Raw genomic sequence first — 22,684 nt, forward strand, 5'->3', positions numbered from 1 at the left:
CTGTTGAGGAAGGTTTAATGTTTGAATCATATCTTTTCTTGTTAGGCAAGTCATTAATTTTTAAAATCAAATCTTTTTAAAATTGTTTTCAAATCATATCTTTTCAATCACATCTTTTTAAAACCAATCATATCTTCTTAACCACATCTTTTTCAAAATAGTTTTCAATCAAATCTTTTTAATTTCTAATTTCAAAATCTTTTTCAAAAATCACTTGATTTCTTCCCCACTTTTATTTTCGAAAATTAATCAGTGTTTTTCAAATTTTTTTAAAATCTTTTACTTAATTTTCGAAAATTACTTCCCTCCTTCTCACATCCTTCTATTTATGGACTAACACTATCCCTTAATGCAAAATTCGAACTCCATCTTCTTTGATAAGTTCGAATTTTCTACCTCTGTCTTCCATTTTTCTTTTCCTCTGACACCTCAAGGAATCTCTATACTGTGACATAGAGGATTCCATATTTTCTTGTTCTCTTCTCTTTCATATGAGCAGGAACAAAGACAAAGGCATTCTTGTTGAAGCTGACCCTGAACCTGAAAGGACCTTGAAGCGAAAGCTAAGAGAAGTTAAGGCACAACTCTCTGTTGAGGACCTAACCGAATTCTTCAAAGAAGAAGAAGACATGGCAGCCGAAAACAACAACAATGCCAACAATGCAAGGAAGGTGCTGGGTGACTTTACTGCACCTACTCCCGACTTCTATGGGAGAAGCATCTCTATCCCTGCCATTGGAGCAAACAACTTTGAGCTTAAGCCTCAATTAGTTTCTCTAATGCAACAGAATTGCAAGTTCCATGGACTTCCATTGGAAGATCCTCATCAGTTTTTAGCTGAGTTCTTGCAAATCTGTGACACAGTCAAGACTAATGGGGTTGACCCTGAGGTCTACAGACTGATGCTATTCCCTTTTGCTGTAAGAGACAGAGCTAGGACATGGTTGGACTCACAACCTAAAGAAAGTCTGGACTCTTGGGAAAAGCTAGTCAATGCCTTCTTGGCAAAGTTCTTTCCACCTCAAAAATTGAGTAAGCTTAGAGTGGAAGTCCAAACCTTCAGACAGAAGGATGGAGAATCCCTCTATGAAGCTTGGGAAAGATACAAACAATTAATCAGAAAATGTCCTTCAGACATGCTTTCTGAATGGAGCATCATAGGTATTTTCTATGATGGTCTCTCTGAACTATCCAAGATGTCTTTGGATAGCTCTGCTGGAGGATCTCTTCATCTGAAGAAGACGCCTACAGAAGCTCAAGAGCTCATTGAAATGGTTGCAAGTAACCAATTCATGTACACTTCTGAAAGGAATCCTGTGAACAATGGGACAAGTCAGAAGAAAGGAGTTCTTGAGATTGATACACTGAACGCCATTTTGGCTCAGAACAAGATATTGACTCAACAAGTCAATTTGATTTCTCAAAGTCTGTCTGGAATGCAAAATGCACCAAGCAGTACTAAGGATGCTTCATCTGAAGAAGAAGCTTATGATCCTGAGAACCCTTCAATGGAAGAGGTGAATTACTTAGGAGAACCCTATGGAAACACCTATAATTCTTCATGGAGAAATCACCCAAATTTATCATGGAAGAATCAAGAGAGACCTCAACAAGGTTTCAACAATAATGGTGGAAGAAACAGGTTTAGCAATGGCAAGCCTTTTCCATCATCTTCTCAGCAACAGACAGAGAATTCTAAGCAGAACCACTCTGACTTAGCAACCATGGTCTCTGATCTAATCAAAACCACTCAAAGTTTCATGACTGAAACAAGGTCCTCCATTAGGAATTTGGAGGCACAAGTGGGACAGCTGAGCAAGAAAGTTACTGAACTCCCTCCTAGTACTCTCCCAAGTAATACAGAAAAAAATCCAAAAGGAGAGTGCAAAGCCATAACCATGGCCGAATCTGGAGAGGAAGAAGAGGCAGTGAACGCCACTGAGGAAGACCTCAATGGGCGTGCACTGACCTCCAATGAGTTCTCTAATGAGGAACCATGGGAATCTGAGGCTCAAAATGAGACCATAGAGATTCCATTGGACTTACTTCTGCCTTTCATGAGCTCTGATGAGTATTCCTCCTCTGAAGAGGATGAGTATGTCACTGAAGAGCAAGTTGCTAAATACCTTGGAGCAATCATGAAGCTAAATGACAAGTTATTTGGAAATGAGACTTGGGAGGATGAACCTCCTTTGCTCACCAAAGAACTGGATGACTTGTCTAGGCAGAAATTACCTCAAAAGAAACAAGATCCTGGGAAGTTTTCAATACCTTGTACCATAGGCACCATGACCTTCAAGAAGGCTCTGTGTGACTTAGGGTCAAGTGTAAACCTCATGCCTCTCTCTGTAATGGAGAAGCTAGGGATCTTTGAGGTACAAGCTGCAAGAATCTCACTAGAGATGGCAGACAACTCAAGAAAACAAGCTCATGGACTTGTAGAGGATGTTCTGGTAAAGGTTGAAGACCATTACATCCCTACTGATTTCATAGTCCTAGAGACTGGGAAGTGCATGGATGAAACCATCATCCTTGGCAGACCCTTCCTAGCCACAGCAAAGGCTGTGATTGATGTTGATGGAGGTGAACTGATCATTCAAGTGAATGAAAAATCCTATGTGTTTAAAACTCAAGGATATCCCTCTGTCACCATGGAGAGGAAGCATGAAGAGCTTCTCTCAATTCAGAGTCAAACAGAGCCCCCACAGTCAAACTCTAAGTTTGGTGTTGGGAGGCCACAACCAAACTCTAAGTTTGGTGTTGAACCCCCACATTCAAACTCTAAGTTTGGTGTTGGGAGGTTCCAGCAGTGCTCTGAGTATCTGTGAGGCTCCATGAGAGCCCTCTGTCAAGCTACTGACATTAAAGAAGCGCTTGTTGGGAGGCAACCCAATGTTATATTTTATATATTTCTCGTTGTTATTTTATTTTTTTTTTGTAGGTTGATGATCATAAGAAGACACAAGATCAATTGAAAAAGCAAAAACAGAATGAAAAACAGGAAGAAAAACAGCACACCCTGGAGGAAGAACCCACTGGCGTTTAAACGCCAGTGAGGCTAGCAGTTGGGCGTTTAACGCCAGAAAGGGGCACCAGACTGGCGTTAAACGCCAGAAAAGGGCAAGAACCTGGCGTTAAACGCCAGGAATGGGCACCAGCCCGGCGTTTAACGCCAGAAATGGCTCAAAACGTGATTTTGAATGCCATTTGGTGCAGGAATGACTTTTCCTTGACACCACAGGATCTGTGGACCCCACAGGATCCCCACCAATCCCACCACCACTCTTTCTCTTCACCAATCACCTCAATACCTCTCCACCAAAAACCCCCCACCTATCAAATCCCACTATCATCTTCACTCCTTCATTTTCACACACCCTAAACACTACTTCTTCCCCTTTTGGCCGAACCACAGAGCCATCTCCCTCTCCTCCATTTCTTCTTCTTCTACTCTCTTCTTTCTTCTTTTGCTCGAGGACGAGCAAACCTTTTAAGTTTGGTGTGGTAAAAGCATTGCTTTTTGTTTTTCCATAACCATTTATGGCATCCAAGTCCGGAGAAACCTCTAGAAAGAGGAAAGGGAAGGCAAAAGCTTCCACCTCCGAGTCATGAGAGATGGAGAGATTCATCTCAAGGGTGCATCAAGACCACTTCTATGAAGTTGTGGCCATGAAGAAGGGTCAACTTTGATCAAAGGTTGGACCAAGTCCTCACAGACATTTGTGAAGAGGGCGCTCAATGGAAGAGAGATTTAAGAAGAAAGCCGGTTCAACTGAGAAAGCATGACCTCAAGCCCATTACTAAAGGATGGAGCAAACAAGAGACCCCTCTCATCATGAGATCCCTGAGATACCTCAAGGGATGCACTTTCCTCCACAAAACTATTGGGAGCAACTAAACACCTCCCTAGGAGAATTGAGTTCCAACATGGGACAACTAAGGGTGGAGCACCAAGAGCATCCCATCCTCCTCCATGAAATTAGAGAAGATCAAAGAATCATGAGAGAGGAGCAACAAAGACAAGGAAGAGACATTGAGGAGCTCAAGCACTCCATAAGACCTTCAAGAGGAAGAACAAGCCGCCATCACTGAGGTGGACCCGTTCTTTAATCTCCTTGTTCTTTATTTTTCTGTTTTTCGAAAATTATGCTTTATGTTTATCCATGTTTGTGTCTTATGATCATTAGTGTCTTAGTGTCTATGCCTTAAAGTTATGAATGTCCTATGAATCCATCACCTTTCTTAAAAGAAAACTGTTTTTATTACAAAAGAACAAGAAGTACAGGATTTTGAATTCATCTTTAAAACTAGCTTAATTAGTTTGATGTGGTGACAATACTTTTTGTTTTCTGAATGTATGCTTGAACAGTGCATATGTCTTTTGAATTTGTTGTTCATGAATGTTAAAATTGTTGGCTCTTGAAAGAAAGATGAAAAAGGAGACATGTTACTGAGGATCTGAAAAATCATAAAAATGATTCTTGAAGCAAGAAAAAGCAGTGAATACAAAAAAAAAAAAAAAGAAGAAGGAGAAAAACGAAAAAAAGAGAAAGAGAAAAAGAAAGAAAAAGAAAGAAATAAAGTTGTGATCCAAGGCAAAAAGAGTGTGCTTAAGAACCCTGGACACCTCTAATTGGGGACTCTAGCAAAGCTGAGTCACAATCTGAAAAGGTTCACCCAATTATGTGTCTGTGGCATGTATGTATCCGGTGGTAATACTGGAAGACAGAGTGCTTTGGGCCACGGCCAAGACTCAATAAGTAGCTGTGTTCAAGAATCATCATACTTAACTAAGAGAATCAATAACACTATCTGGATTCTGAGTTCCTAAAGAAGCCAATCATTCTGAACCTCAGAGGATAAAGTGAGATGCCAAAACTGTTTGGAGGCAAAAAGCTACTAGTCCCGCTCATCTAAATTGGAGCTAAGTTTCATTGATAATTTGGAGTCTATAGTATATTCTCTTCTTTTTATCTTATTTGATTTTCAGTTGCTTGGGGACAAGCAACAATTTAAGTTTGGTGTTGTGATGAGCGGATAATTTGTACCCTTTTTGGCATTATTTTTAGTATGTTTTTAGTAGTTTGAGTTGAGTTTTTAGTATATTTTTATTAGTTTTTAGCTAAAATTCACTTTTATAGACTTTACTATGAGTTTGTGTGTTTTTCTGTGATTTCAGGTATTTTCTGGCTGAAATTGAGGGATCTGAGCAAAAATCTGATCCAGAGACTCAAAAGGACTGCAGATGCTGTTGGATTCTGACCTCCCTGCACTCGAAGTGGATTTTCTGGAGCTACAGAAGCCCAATTGGAGCGCTATCAACGGCGTTGGAAAGTAGACATCCTGAGCTTTCCAGCAATATATGATAGTCTATACTTTGCCCAAGATTTGATGGCCCAATCCGGCGTTCAAAGTCACCTCAAGAAATTCCAGCGTTAAACGCCGGAACTGGCACCAAAATGGGAGTTAAACGCCCAAACTGGCACCAAAGCTGGCGTTTAACTCCAAAAAGAGTCTCTACACGAAAATGCTTCATTGCTCAGCCCAAGCACACACCAAGTGGGCCCGGAAGTGGATTTTTATGTCATTTACTCATCTCTGTACACCCTAGGCTACTAGTTTTCTATAAGTAGGACCTTTTACTATTGTATTTTCATCTTGGGATCTTAGATCATCTTTAGGTCTTTGAATCTTTTGATCACTAGGAGGCTGGCCTCACGGCCATGCCTAGACCTTGTTCTTATGTATTTTCAACGGTGGAGTTTCTACACACCATAGATTAAGGTGTGGAGCTCTGCTGTACCTCGAGTATTAATGCAATTACTATTGTTCTTCTATTCAATTCCGCTTGTTCTTTGTCCAAGATATCACTTGTTCTTCAACTTGATGAAGGTGATGATCCGTGACACTCATCATCATTCTCACTCATGAACAAAGTGACTGACAACCACTCTTGTTCTACAAGCAATCAAAGCTCTAGTGAATATCTCTTGGATTCCTGATAACACGATGCATGGTTGATCGCCTGACAACCGAGTGCTCGCCTGACAAACGAGCCAGCCATTCCGTGAGATCAGAGTCTTCGTGGTATAGGCGAAAACTGATGGCGGCATTCAAGAGAATCCGGAAGGTCTAACCTTGTCTGTGGTATTCTGAGTAGGATTCAATGATTGAATGACTGTGACGTGCTTCAAACTCCTAGCAGGCGGGGCGTTAGTGACAGACGCAAAAGAATCAATGGATTTTATTCCGGCCTGACCGAGAACCGACAGCTGATTAGCCATATGCTGTGACAGAGCATGGGAACATTTTCACTGAGAGGATGGGAGGTAGCCACTGACAACGGTGAAACCCTACATGAGCTTGCCATGGAAAGGAGTAAGAAGGATTGGATGAAGACAGTAGGAAAGCAGAGAGGCGGAAGGGAAAGCATCTTCATACGCTTATCTGAAGCTCTCACCAATGATATACATAAGTATCTCTATCTTTATCTTTATGTTTTATTCGTTTATCACTATACCCATTTGAGTCTGCCTGACTGAGATTTACAAGGTGACCATAGCTTGCTTTATACCAACAATCTCCGTGGGATCGACCCTTACTCACGTAAGGTATTACTTGGACGACCCAGTGCACTTGCTGGTTAGTTGTGCGAAGTTGTAGTGATCACAATTTCGTGCACCGTCCCTCAGAAAGTGTGTGGCATTTGTTCTTGCTATTCCCACTACATGGATGAGTGCCCAAGCCTTCAAGAAGACAACACTTTGGCGGCTACTCACAATTTCTATGACCACCCAAATCAAGGGTACTACCAAGGCGGTAATCCTAACCAAGGGCACCCTTATCAAGGAGGAAGCTACAATCAAGGGAGTGGAAATCACAATCAAAATTGGAGAGACAATCATCAACAAGGAAATAGGGACAACAACAACAATGGAGGAGGTCAAAGATGGAACAACAACTCACAAAACCGGCCACCATACAACCAACAAAATCCACTGTACAACCAACAAAATCAACCGTACAACCAACAAAACCAACAAAGAAACTACCAAACATACCAACCACCACATCAAAGACCACCACCCAACCAATCACAAGCCCCTCAACTCACATATCCATCCGCCCCCTCTAACCAAGATGATACACTCCGGACCATCATCCAAGGCCAAAAGAAATTACAAAACACACTTGCTTCCGGTCTCACCGGCCTCACCTCTACACTACAATCTCTTCTTGTTTTTGCTTCTTCTTTTCCAATTAAGTTTTCATGGGCACTTGGGTCTTAACTTCTTTTGCATTGGTAGATGAGATGTGTTGCATGATTTTCTTACAACCATTGTGCATTGTAGTGATTAATATTGGTTTGTGGAATGTTACATTGCTTCTCCCTCATCTATTTGCATAATACAACAAGGATGCACGCCAAGTGTTTGAGAAAAAGCATACATGATTTTTTTTGAGTTCATTGTAATTCATTGCTTCTTAACTATGTGCTTTCTCCCAACACCTTAGTCACTCTTGGGTGCACCCTCACATTCTACAACCCACCCACTCACCTTTTCATAAATTGCTTTTCACTTTTGGTATTTGAGGGTGTATTCTTCTCATGCCTTTTACTTGCATGCCTACAATACCCCTATACCACGTACCAGTGATTTGCCTTGCTTATCAAATGTTATCTTAGTTACATGTTGCAGCTGTCATGTAATAAGGATACCCATATTCTTACGGCACAATTTCTCACTTGCATGATCACAATCAATTACGCTTATTTGGGTTTGATGTTATCTTCTTTCTTTACTATCGCAGGATGGTCATTAAAAAGAACAAGGGGAAAACCCCGAAGAAACCAACCGCCAACAGAGCACGCCAAGAACCAACAGTCAAACCCCTCCTCAAGAAGGCTACGAGCCCCGTTGATGCTTTAGAAAAGGACAACCCTCCAAAGGACTCAAACAAGTTCCCTAACCGCTACTGTGAACTTGTTTACTCAAGGATGATTGAGCGGAATTATCACCCGGAGCCCCTTCTAGTCCTACCGGCCCACCTCACTCCGATAGTGATGCCACACATTGACCGGAGGCAATGGAGGTTCCTCTTGAGGCAACCAAAGGAGGTCAATTTATCATGGGTGGTGGAGTTCTACTCCAACTACCACTCACCCCTTCTCACATCAGTCTTTGTGCGCCGAAAGCAAGTGTCAGTCACAGTGGAAGCCATCCAAGGAGTACTTAAGATTGGGCCATTAGCGGATGGATATGACGCCTATCAGGAAGTCTTGTCAGCATGCGACGAACGTGATTTCGATTGGAGCGCGATCCTTCGCGTATTAGCTTTACCCGAAGCATTTTGGATCCGGGGAACCATAAAGCAAAGACCAAAGGGTTTAGATGCACGTTTCCTCACTCAAGAAGCCGCGGCATGGGCCCAAATCCTAGCTCACTACGTGCTTCCGAGCACCCATGGGTCATCCATTACCGCCGAGCTTGCCTTGTTGGTATGGTGCATCCTAACCGAGAAACCGGTCGACATTTCGCATGCCATTCGCCAATCCATGGGGCGTATTCATGTTAAGGGAAACTTACCCTTCCCCGCTATGGTGACCGAATTAGTAGCGGCAGCCGGTGTCCACCGAGAGGCTAAGGATAGGAGGACCTCGATCCCGGTCGAGGGCGATGTTATTCCAACCAAGAGGTGCCTCAAGCCTTCGGAAGTCACCAAGGACCTTGGACTGACCACCCCAACTCGCAACACCACTACCTCATCCGCACCACAAAAATCAGCCACCCAACGCCTTGAAGACCTTCACAAGAAGTTGGACCGCTATGAGAGGCGTAACCAGCGCCGATATGCTCACGTGAAGAAGCTTTTAAGCATTGTCACCCCACCTATGGAGGAACCAGATATCTCCACATCCACTGCAACTTCAAGTGGAAATAGTGATGACAACGGAGATGAAGGACACTCGGGACTCGGCCACCCATTGTGCATCACCTAAAGCACGGAGGACCGTGCTAAGTTTTAAGTGTGGGGAGGTCGGCTGACCGATCTCCGTAGGTAACACCCGAATAATTTTTTTTTCTTTTGAACTCCTTTGTAGTTAGGATAGGTTGCATGATTAGGTTTTCTTTGACACCATTTGCATGATAAGTTTACTTGGTTGGAACAATGAAACTCTCTCTTAGGAAACTAATACTTTGGGGCAACCTTGACATTGCCAATTTTGAATATTTTGATGATAAACTTGCTTGAAGAATTGCATTTTAGAACATGGATTTTGAGTTAAGAACACAAGCTAGTGAGCTTTGAGCCTTGTTTTGTGGCTGTATCTTATAGTCACTAGTCTCCTTCTTGTGTGCAATTGTTTTCTCTCTATAAGTGTGATCCTTGCTTTGTTTGAGTCTATATGTCAATTTTTTCTTGTATTCATGCATTTATATGATTGAGGCCATCACTTCATTAGCTCACTTACCAAATAGCCTTACCCTTTATCTCCCCTTGTTAGCCAAATTTGAGCCAACGTTTAACTCACTTGTTCTTTAAATTAGCACATTACAAGCCTAAAGCGGAAAACCATAAATATCCCTCTTTGGATCCTTGATTGGCTTAGGCGAGTATGTGTGAGTATTATTCAAATGTGGGAATCTTGGGACATTGGGTAAATAAAAGGGTAGTTTTATATTTGTATTGAGAATATTGGGAATTGGGTACGTGCTCATGTATTGATCAATTGTATAGACCTCATGCATTGACGCTCTAGTATATATAAAAAAAAGAAAAAAAAAATTGAGATAAATAAAAGAAAAAAAATAGAAGAAAAAGAAAGGAATAAAAAGGGGACAAAATGCCCCAAAGCAAAGTGTAGCTCAATAAAATCAATGCATGAGTGTTGTGAATTGGAAAAGGGATACATGAGTATGTGAAAAATGAAGAATGGGTAGTTAGGTTAGCTTTGAAATTGTATAGGACGTCATAGGCTAGGTAGGGAGCTTAAGCTTATCAAGGATTCAAAAATTCAAGCTCACTTAGCCAAATATGCATCCTACCTTGACCCTAGCCCCATTACAACCTAAAGACAAGACCTCATGATATTTGTACACATGTATGGAATAAATGTTGATTGTTAGATGGGGAACAAATCTTGGAAAGCATGATTAGGAGAAAATTGAGAGAATCAACCCTAAACACTTGAGCGAATAGAGTGTAAACACTTCCGGTGAGGGTTCGAAGGCTCTAATTCTTGTTCCCGGCTCTCACGAGCGTTCTTCATGCAAAGTTACGTATATTGCACTTGATGACTGAAAATTGGTAAGTCCCATGTGTTGACCACTATCTTACCCTATATGCTTGCATGTATCTTAGGAAGGTTGATTTGTTCCTAACCAAGTAGATAGTAGCACTAGTCATAGTTGCATTCATGTAAGTAGGTTGCACCTCATGAGTCTTATACCTTTATGATCCTTCGGTCTTTTGCATTTCTCTAAGCATGAGGACATGCTAGAATCTAAGTGTGGGGAGGTTGATAAACCCCATTTTGAGGGTTTATCTTGTATTGATTTCAGGGGTTTTATCAATGATTCCACACGCTTTTCATATGAAAATACAAGACTTTGTGTTCCCTTCCTAATTTTTGCCTCATAGATGAAAACATGCATATTTTGCACTAAAGCTAGATTTTCCTAGGGTAAAACTAGGACATGTGACTCAAGTTAGTTACTCTCATTTGACTTTTCTCTATACCTAGGGGTTAACTAAATGAAGCAAGGTCTAATTGTTATCATCATTGAAGAAACTATAATGATAAAATTTCTAATGCCAACCCTAGGCCAAGTCTTCTAAAATTGATTGTTTGTCATCTATTTTGCTAAACCCTCAAAGAATCATAACAAGGCTTCCTAATCAATAAGATGCATTCTCTAGCGATTCCAAGGGAGGACGACTCGGGAGTTTGAATGTCGATTAGACTATACTCACGATTATATCCATTATTGAATTCTATATTGGCATGCTAAATTTCGTTTATCAGTCTCTCTTTTTTTTTTCTTTGAACAAAATACTGTCCAGAAAATATCCGTAACCCTATGTCTTGCATCAAAGTTGCACAGGATGAGAATTACCACAGCCATTCTTAAGAAATTGAAGAGCCATTAAACAATCCGTTCCACAATGAGATTCTAGTAATTATTGGTATGCGGTCTTAACAGTGAGGAACCATCAGTAGTTCGAGCCAAAGCAACACTACTATCTTCATTCTTCCATTGAGATGGTGGAGCCAAGGCCATGATTCTTCTTACCCATTGATGCTCCCAAAACTTGATCTGATTCCCATTTCCTTTCGCCAAATACTGTTTTTTTGAACATCATTTCAAGTAGCATTGACTCCTTTCCAAAGATTAGAATAGTTGCTTTTCCTCCTTATATTGGGTAGCACATCATCACCACATTTGTATTTGGAACGCAAGACTCGAGCTCAAAGAGAATCTTTTTTCTCCATCAAACCCAGCCAACCTTCATCCTAAAAGCGTGATTCGGGTCTTTGGCATGTCTAACTCCCAATCCACCTCTGTTCTTGGGTTTATTGATTTTTTTTCCAACTAATGAGATGGATTTTTTTCTGTTGATCGGAGTCTCCCCATAAAAAATTCCTATATTTAGCATTAATCTCATTACAAGTAAATACTAAAATAAAAGCACTTTACATGGTATAACTAGGTAAAACAGATAAGACAGGACAGATCTCATCAGAATAATCCTTTTAACAATGGAGAAAGTGGTTGCCTTCTAATTACTGAATCTCACATTCAATTTGCTTAAAATTATTTGGTAAGTCTGATTAGACATTATGGAGTGCAACAGAAAAACACTCAGATACTTTCCTAAATCATCAGTTCTAGAAAATCTTAAAATTTCACTGATTTCTTCTCTAACTTGGTGGCTTACATTGCTTGAAAAGACGATATGAGTCTTTTTCTTATTAGCTTTCTTGTCAGAGCTAATACAGAAGACATCAAGAACACATCTGATAAGAGAGGATTGCTCCAAGTTGGCTTCAGAGAACAAAATTAAGTTATCCGCAAAACACAGGTGAGATAACTTAGGCCCACCTCTATTAAGATGAATAGGTTTCTAATAACCAAAATTAACCGCTTTAGTGATGAGGTAAGTCACATTTCAATGCACAAAACGAATAAATATGGAGACAGTGAATCCCCTTAATAAATACCTTTGAATGCTAGAATTCACCTAGCTCTTCGTCATTCCAGAGCACTCTCATTTTAACAGAAGAAATGCAGGAATATATCAGGTTTATAATATGAGTTAGTAACCCAATATCACAAACAGTGTCTTGGATAAAACTCCACTTTTGCTTATCATAAACTTTCTCGAGGTCAATTTTGATCGTCTTCCACCCTTTTTTTCCTTTCAAATTTCTTATAAAATGAATAACCTCCTGTGTGATAATAATGCTATCAATTCTATGCCTTTCTAGAACAAAACCACTTTGTGTTGGCTTGACCAACTTTTTCATAACCTTTCTAAGATGCCTTGCAAGAATCTTTGTCACAACTTTGTAAGAAACATTACAAAGGCTTAGCTTATAGGCCTCATTTGCTTTAAACTGGTGATGGGTTAAACTTTTTTCTACCTTGTGGTGTGTTGCAGGATGTATTTTCAAGACTTTTCTCGATTTCAAATCAAGTCGAATCCGTAATAGGGGACTGTGGGTTCTGGGATGGGTTGGAGTGGATATGGAACTTTTATTGGAGAAGGGTACTATTCCAATGAGGGTTAAAATTAGTTAACCAACTTCATAAAGTTCTACAATTTGTCAGGTTAACAAGTGAGAGGGAGGACAGAATAATGTGAAAACTTGATAGATCAGGAATTTACTCTACTAACTCATTTGTGCAAGCTTTGCAGGCTGAGGCTCTCCCGAAGGACATTACGAGTTATAATTTTACTAGATCTATATGGAGAGAACTAGTACCACCAAGAATTGAGCTATTTACCTAGTTTGTGTTAGTTGGTAGGGTCAATACTAAGGAAAGATTGATTAGATTGGGCATTATTGATCACAGAGATATGATTTGTATTTTATGTAAAAAAGAAACTGAGAATGATTTCCACTTATTCATTAGCTGTGAGTTCACCTGACAGGTGTGGTGTGCTTGGTTATACGCCTATAATAAATTTTGGTCTATTCCAGGAACCATTAAGTAACACTTTGAGAGTTGGACAGGAGCTCCTATAAGAAAAGTCGAACGTAACAGGTGGCTGATTGGTTTTTGCTATCATTTGGAATACGTGGTTGGAAAGGAATGACATGATTTTCAGGAATCAAAAAACATGTGTTGCGGAAGTTATTACCAAGTCGATTAGGAGCTACAAAGAGTGGGTTGGTTTTGTTCCGTCTAATTGTTGATGGCAATGCCAGAGATAACTACGGTTTTTGTTTAGTATTTGTATTGTAACTCTGGACTTTTTAAATACTCCACTTTACTGTGTTGAGCTTTTTATTTCAAAAAAAATACCACCCAGCTTATGAGAGTTATTGAAGACACCCGTGACAAACCTACAAAGATTCGTCCAAACTCTATCATATTTATTCTGATAAAAGACTGCTGTATACCATCTCTTCCCGGAGCCTTGAAGCTCCCCATATTGAAAATGGAATCTTTTATCTCCCATTCCAACACACTACTATCAATCAAATTTAAATCCTCATTAAACGTAAGGGATATCAGAAAGATCATCTATGTATAAAATGGTATAAACGGTAGTAGCCATATTTTTAATAGCAGAATCATCATTAAGCCACACTTCATTATCGTCTTAAAGGGCATCAATCCTATTTCTCTTTCTTCTAGCTATCATAGTCCCATGAAAGAATTTTATATTACGGTATCTGAATTTTATCCATTTACATCTAGATTTCTAAAATCATAATAACTCTTTTTGAGCTAAAATATCCTCATATTCACGCCACAAACTATCTTGAAGTTTACATAAGAAGCTGTTATTTCTTCCATTAAGGCGATTAGCAATACATTGCAATCTTCTGAGGATTTTGAACTTTTTTTTATTAATGTCCCCAACATCGTTGGAGTTCCACACTTTAAGCAATTTTTGACCAATACAATCATTTCAACAATCTAACAGTTCAGCTACTACTTACCAAATTATTAAAACCAGGATGACTGAGCCATGCTATAGTAAACTGAAATGGTCTTCTCCCCTAGTTGGGAGGGATTAAGGGAGAAAGTTAAAGGAGAGCATGATCAGATTTGAGGATGGGGAGGTACTTGATATTAGATTCTGAAAAAACAATCGACCATTCAAGATTGCTGAGCCCCTTATCTAAATGTTCAACCAAACTACCTCTCTTTTAAGTAAACGGCCATTCACTATACTCCAAATCAATAAGACCACCATCAGCAATGCAAGATTGAAATTTAAAACAAGCGCCTCTGTTATGAGAACCAGCACCATCTTTCCTTTCAAAATCATGTAAAAAAACATTAAAATCTCCAATTAAACACCAGGAAAGGTTGATACCATTTTTGGTTTCTCTAATAGTACTCCAAAGATCTTTTTGGGTCAGTGTTATCAGAACCAGACTGACCCGCCCGATCGGACCAAAAACCCGGTGAATCGATTACAAAGTTGGTACAGGTGAGCTTGCTGACCGGATAAGGAAGAGAACCGACAAGACCCGATTTGAACCAATTTAGATTTGACAAAAACTGGCGAACTGGCGGGTTTGAAAAAACCCAGACTAGTTTGAATTCTATTTTTTTATTTTTTCCTCAAGTGAAACAGCGTTGTTTCGATTAATAAAAAAAACTAAACTGAAATGAAAGAAACCCTAGCTCGGAGCCTCCCATTTCCTTTTTCCAAATTCATGAGAGAGACCTAAGACTGAGAGAGACCCGTTCAGGCAGCACCCCTCACCGTATTCGCAGTCTCCTCTCGCACCACCCGACCATAGCCAGGGCCACCTCCATCGAACGTTGCAACATCGTCGGCTCCTGTGTGTCCGTCACCTCCTGCTACTGCTACTGCTCGTCGCTTCCTATCCTGTGTCGTTATGTGTCCATCGTCGTCCTCCTTTGGATGGTCTGGTCGTCCAATCGTCCCTGTCATTGTCGTTGGCGTTGTGCTTCTTCTCTGGTCTCCCTCCTCTCTGCCAACGGTGCATCAGCCATAAGGTATGTATTTTTATTTTTTTTAAGTTATTCAGTATTTCAAATTTTCAATAAGTTAGTACTTTAGTTAGAATTAATTGATCGATGATATTGATAATCTATGTTGGTTTCTGTTAGATTGTTTAATTTTTTGTTTTATGTTGTTGGTGTAATACATTATTGATTATAGTGTAATATTAGTAGATTGTTGTTGTAATATCAGTTTTTTGTTAGAATGTTTGATTCCTATTGATTATATTATTCCTATAGATTAGTAATTTAGTCCTATTTGTTGTATATTATTCCTATTGATTATATTTTGGCTATTTATATGTTTTACTTACGTGGGATCGAGTTAACCGGTTAAATTAGCAATCCACCGATTGAACTAATAATTTAGTAACCCAATAATTTAATCGATTTAATTATCGATTTAATTTTGACAACTATACTTCTGGCAATTTTATAAGGCTTTCCATAAACAGTAGTGAGGAGCCATGGCCTAGACTCACTCCCCTCAATCCTTATATGCACATACTGAGTATTATGATGAAGAATATCTACCTTTTATTTTTCTTTTTCTGTATCTCAAAAGCACCAAATCCCCCCGGTTTAACCTTTAGCTTCTTCCACAAAAAAATGAACTAAGAAATAGTGATGATCCATATCAATAACATTAATATTATTTTTTCTCACCTAATCTCTTTTGAGTCTTTGGTCCATGTATTCCAAACCCATTCTTTTGTCCGAAACTTTGACGGTGAGCGCTACATGTCATGGTTTCCACCATTCATCCAACTCTTTTTGAACTCCTCTTTTAGTATATATATATATATATATACAAATATATATATATATATATATATATATATTTGTACATAAAATTAACTATCAAAATTAATCATTGTATATTTAGGTATAAATAAATATATTATTTAACTCATTTTTAATATATATTTTATCTCTCTCTGATGTACTATATAAGTTATAGGATACAAAAATATATGTAACAATATATATGTGTCTCCATTAAAAAATTATATTTGTCTCCACATTATAAAAATTATCTATTAAATTTTGTGTTAAAATATCTTAAGAATTTTACTAAGGGCACATTTTTTAAACACTATAAAAAGAAAGGCTTAACAAAAAATATTAAAAAAATTTATTTTACATTTTCAACATATTAAATATATTAAAATTTTAAAAGCTTTTTATTATTATACTCTTAACATGTTTCTTAAAATACAAGTTAGCTAACTTCTTTATATATATATAATTTTTATAATTAAATTTTGATACATTATTAGTGTAAAAGAAATTTATACATGTGTCCAATTACTAATGCCATGTCGTAAAAGATAATTATTTTTTATGTGGATATACCTTTTATATTAATTGTGTTAATGATCATTCAAAATAACAAAAATATAATTAAATAATTGTATAAAATATTTTACACCATCAATACATCAAAATTAAACTCTAATTTATATATAAAAATATAAAATAAAATATATATTAAATTAATTTAATAAAAATAAAACTTTACTATAGCATTATAAATTAATAAATTTATTTAGTTGAAGTTTATATCTTGAGATTTTTTTACTCCATTTATTTATTTATTTATTTATTTATTATTATTATTATTATTATTATTATTATTATTATTATTATTATTATTATTATTATTATGTGTCTTTAATTTATAAAAAGTTGAGTTGATAACTACGTTATTACTTATTAATATACTAATATTGATAATTAAAAAATAAAAATTATTTAATATTAATATTTTTATATTATTTATTTTTATATGTTTTGATATATTTATACGATTTTTTTATTGTTTTTATGTGTTATATATTTGTCTTCACGATTTAAAATTTTTGAATCCATCACCGTGTATATATATATATATATATATATATATATAATCTTAAAGTTTCATTTTATATAAACAATGATCAATTATAAATATAATTTAAAATTAACTTAAATTATCTCTAACAAAAATAGCGGGTGTAGATAGAGGGTGTGTTGTCTTGGATGGTTTTGGCACTTGGGCTAGTTGGGTTCTGATGGAACAATATCTTTTGTTCCTAAAAGGAACATGCGATAATTATTTCATTTAGATAGTTACACGTCAAGGAGCCTTGGACGGACATTGGACAAGGTGTGAGAAAAACCTCACACTGAAGCAGTGACTATCTAGTGAGACATCAAATATTTTATTTTAAGAAACTCAAAATGGGATCATGGACTACGTTTATTTACACTCTCAAATATACAAAATAATAATTTATCCCTATATATATCACATAAATATACTCTTTTAGGATAATTCATTTAAGGTGAACTTTAGTATATAGATCAAAAAGTCATACAAATTTAAAGATTTATTTACACTACACTTTTTAAAGTCACACTTCTCATTTTAAACCGTAACTCTTCACAAAAGCGTCACCTAATGGAAAAAAATAAATTATAAGATTTAAGAGAAGAAATAATTAAGTTATCAAAATTAATAGATCAAAAATTAATGATTTTAACTAATGTTAACTGTAATGACACCGAATTCTTAAAATCAATACAAAATAATTTTTCTCAAAATCTTTATTTTACTATAAGTTTTATTAAAGGACTTCAAAAACCTGAAAAAACTTATTTTTCACACGGAATTTCTAAGAAATGTTACTCCATGATTCCCCACATCTTTATCATACTTTTAACCCACAATTAAATTCTATAGTAGATATGTTTGAAGAAATATTAGTATCCATAAAATTTCAAAATATAATCAACATAACAGATTTAAAAGTAAAACCACCACTAAAATTATGAATATTGAGAAAAAATTAGAAGAAGTTGCAATGCTCTTTAAACAATTAAAAATGGCTCAAGAAAATAATATTATGGAACAAGGATTTCAAATAGAAGAAGAATTAGTAAATTCTGAAAATATAGAAAATGAAGAACACATCCTAGATTATTCAAGTGACGAAAAACCAGCAATTCCAATACAAGTAAAAAATGAAGTTGGAACATCTAAAGATAATCAATCTCAATTTAAATGGGAAACAGGTTTTGATAATTATGCTTTTAAAAAATGGTTTAAAAATAAAGATTCAAAATATGCAAAAATACCATCAAAATACGTTCCTAAAATCCAGGAAATGGAAGGAGAAAGAATGCTTGATTTAGACTGTAAAAAGAATGAAAAAGAAATTTTCGAAAATTGGTTGAATTCCTTTTTATTAGAAACTTTTACTAATCCAAAGCTTAGTGATTTGTCTGGAAGGGATATTTGGAATTACATAGGGTTTCATACTAAAGGAACTATAAGAGATTATATGACATTAATAGAAAACCAAATAATAGAAGATTTAGCAACAAAAACAACAGCTTATGACAAGATATTATATATAATGATGATTCTATATAAAGAATTTTTTGGAAAAAATATTATATATCATAGACAAGAAGTCTATAATAAAGAATATCAAGAAGCAAAAAACCATTTATCTAATATTCAGATATATGATCTATGTAATGTGGAATCTTATATATGCGAATATAGAATACATTATTACAAATTAAAAGAAGAAGATAAAAATCATTATCTTAGTATGTATATAACAAAACTTCCATATCCTGCTAATGAATTTATAATGGAAAGATTTATAAGAGAAATAAATAGAGGGACAATTGAAAATAATTTTGGTGGAGCAACCTCTGCAATAAGAGAGGAAATAAAAGAACGTTGTATGCAAGAAACGACTCAAAAAAGATTTGCAAATATAATTAGAATCTGCTGTCAGGATAATGAAGAGATACCTCAAAAATATGGTCTTAATAAAAACCTTCAAAGAAAAAGAAAATATCAATTTAGAAAAAGAAAATACTATCCAAACTGGAGAAAAAAGAGGTATTTTAGGAAGGAAAATAACAATAAAAACAAAAGACAAAAAAATAACTATTGCCCAAATAAAAAAGAAAATTGTAAGTGTTGGTATTGCCAAGAAGAAGAACACTATGCAAATGAATGTCCAAAAAAGAAGGATAAAAAGAATCTTACTAAACAAAAAGAAATTGCTAAGTCTTGTTTCATGGAACCATTAGAGGAATCTGATGATAACTTAGACTATATTTTTGAATATGTCTCAGAAATAGACTCAGAGATTGAGTAATAATGCCACATTTATTACTATAAAAATAACAAAAAAGTTTATAAATGCTTTCATAGATTCTGGAGCAACACAATGCTTTGCTATTTCAAATATAAAACTTGATTGGAAAAAATTAAAGAAACCATTAAGAGTTAGAATAGCTGACAAATCAATACATAAAATTGACCAAAAAGCAGAGATGGCTGAAATTTTTATTCAAAATTATAGGTTCATTGTTCCATCTATATATATGTTAGATTCTGAAATGGATTTTATCATAGGAAATAACTTTTTAAAGCTATATCATCCATTCATTCAAGAATTAACATATATAGTTTTAAAAGTTCCACACGATTCTTCAATAAATCAAAAATCGAAACGTATAAAAATACCAACCACTACTATAGATAAGATTCTAAAATTTAAAATATTTTCTATATTAGAGACATGTTATTTAAATTTATACTTTCAGATAAAAATTCCAAAAAATAATCTTGAAACAAAGATATAAGAACTTCTGGATGAAATTTGTGCTGAAAATCCTTTGGATATTAAAAATACAAATAACGAATTAGTAAGCATTAAATTAAAAGACCCTACAAAAGAGATAAATGTTCCAAATAAAATTCCTTATTCCGCAAGAGATAGAGAAGAGTTCTCATTAGAATGTAGAGATCTTTTGGAAAAAGGAATGATAAGATTAAGTAAAAGCCCTCACGCGGCTCCAGCCTTTTATGTCGAAAACAATAATGAAATTAAAAGGGGAAAACGAAGAATGGTTATTAACTATAAGAAGATGAATGAAACAACTATTGGTGATGCTCATAAACTTTCAAGAAAAGATTCTATTTTAGAAAAAATCAAAGGAGCAACTTGGTTTTCATCTCTTGATGCAAAATAAGGATATTGGCAACTTCGTCTAGACGAAGAAACAAAGAAATTAACTGCTTTTACTTGCCCAACAAAAGAATCAACAAGTGTGTTGCTCTATGAATGGAATGTATTACCATTCGGATTAAGACAAGCCCCAAGTATTTATCAAAGATTTATGGAAGAAAATCTAAAGGAGTTAAATGAATTTGTTTTAGTGTACATTGATGATATACTAATTTTTACAAAACAGGATAAAGAAGATCATCTTCAAAAATTATTAATAGTTTTAGAAAGATGTAAAGAAAAAGGATTAGTTCTTAGCAAAAAGAAAGCAAGAATAGCAAAACAAGAAATAGAGTTTCTTGGATTAATTCTATCCACTCAAGGAAAGCTAAAACTTCAACCAAATATTCTAGAAAAAGTAAATTTATTTCCTAATAAAATAGAAGATAGAAAACAATTACAAAGATTTTTAGGGTGTATAAATTATATTTCTGATCAAGAATTTTTAAAGAATATAACAGAATACACTAAAAGCTTATTTCCAAAAATAAGTACTAAAAAAGAATGGAAATGAGATGAAAAAGATAGTATGCAAATTCAAAGAATTAAAGAATGATGTGAAAAACTTCCAGAACTTTATATTCCAGAAGAAAATGACTACTTAATAGTAGAAACAGATGCCTCAAACATAACCTGGTCAGGATGTCTAAAAGCTAAGAAAGCTATAAAAAGCTTGGAACAAGAAAAAGAATCACTAGATTCTAAATATCCCCCAAAGGAATTACTTTGCAGGTATATTTCAGGAACTTTTACTCCAACAGAACAGAGATATACTACTCATGAAAAGGAAACTCTGGCAACAATTAAATCTCTTAAGAAATGGAAAATTGATTTACTACCCAGAGAATTTACATTAAGGACAGATTCAAGTTACCTAACAGGTTTTATACGATATAATTTAAAAGTTGATTATAATCATGGACGATTGGTAAGATGACAATTATTTTTGTTACAATATCCAATAAAAATTGAATATATTAAGGGTGACAAAAATGTTATTACAGATACATTAACGAGAGAATGAAGTTCGTCTACAACGCATTAGATCAAGAAATTAAAAAATATGAACAAGAACTCGAAAAATGCAAGCATTGTCAGCAAATAAGGACACAGATCCAATCCCTCAAGAAAGCCATTGAAGCAATGAAATCAACACAACAAGCAAAACCATCAGAGTTCAGCCAGCTAAGCATGGTGGACAAATCAGGTAAAGAAAAAATTTCAAAAAATAAAACAATTGCTGAAATCATTAAAAAATCCACCCAAGATAAAAAATATTATGTAATTTATAATGGCCCCATGAAAGGAGTATATGATGCCTGGGAAAAAGCAGCACCATTCACACATCAATCAAGGATAATTCATAAAGGAGGATTTCTAACACTAGAAGAAGCAAAGGAATCCTTCAGGGAATATGAAGCTCTCCATCCAGAGCAAACCCTAAAAAGAGCAGATAAAGCTCCAATTCAAACCCAGAGAACAGGGATAATAAGAAACATTCCTACAAGGGCTGAAATCAAGGAAAAGAAAAGGGTCTGTAGATCAAATCTCAGAGAAACCCTTAACATAGTCCTAAATTGGACTAAAGAAAAAAGGGCAATTTTGGGATATTATCCTATTGCCAAAGAACAGCTAACAAAGCTGGTTATATTTCCAGATGCTTCCCCATCGGACACCTATCAGTTTTTTCAGTATGGATTAATTGATACAATTTTAATTTTTAATGATCTAAAAATTATTAGTGAGTTTCCTGCAGGATTTGTTGATGCAGTAAAGAGATTTAAAAATATGATTGACAATGTAAATCCAAGGGATATATCCCTAAAATTTACAAACAATCAACCTATTTTTAATGAAGAAGAAGAATGCTTGGTTCCAGCACACCAAGTAATATTCATGTCCATCTTTCCAGAAAATTTTCAACTAATTGATCAGATTCAAGACTTAACGATTTACAGTCATGAAGGAAGACTAGCCAGCACACTAGCAAGGGTCTTCGAAAGAACTCAAAAGATAACAAGGGAATCTCACACAAGAATCAATTATAAAAGCAGAAATACTCTACTTGTGTCCAGTAAAAGAAATAAAATTAAAGAAAGAGAGATGAGACTCTTGGTAGAGTTTGAATCTGCATTCTACAATCTATCCGGACTCTTAGAAAAACTCCCTGAAGGGATAAAAAGGAATCTCTGCTATTTGATAAAAAACAGAGAAGACCACAAGTGCCAGCTGTGTGTCTCAGAAATATCTGAAGAAAGCAATAATGAAATGGGATCCACCCACATGATAAAAGAAGAAGACAGCTCATCCACCCACATAAAAGAAGAGGACAGCGCATCTGAAGCATCTCTCGACATTATTGCATAATGACGTAAGCGCTTAGGTCAT

At 35.8% G+C, this 22,684-nt stretch overlaps 1 non-coding gene across 1 annotated transcript; it reads right to left on the reverse strand.

Annotated features, from left to right (window-relative positions):
* Positions 1 to 1,034: 1,034 nt before the first annotated feature.
* On the reverse strand, positions 1,035 to 1,142 carry LOC130971178 (small nucleolar RNA R71). The gene has a single exon (XR_009082412.1). It is a non-coding gene; the product is annotated as a small nucleolar RNA R71 (small nucleolar RNA).
* Positions 1,143 to 22,684: the final 21,542 nt, after the last annotated feature.

The sequence above is a fragment of the Arachis stenosperma genome, chromosome 3 (assembly GCF_014773155.1).
Source record: "Arachis stenosperma cultivar V10309 chromosome 3, arast.V10309.gnm1.PFL2, whole genome shotgun sequence".
Lineage (NCBI taxonomy): Eukaryota > Viridiplantae > Streptophyta > Magnoliopsida > Fabales > Fabaceae > Arachis > Arachis stenosperma.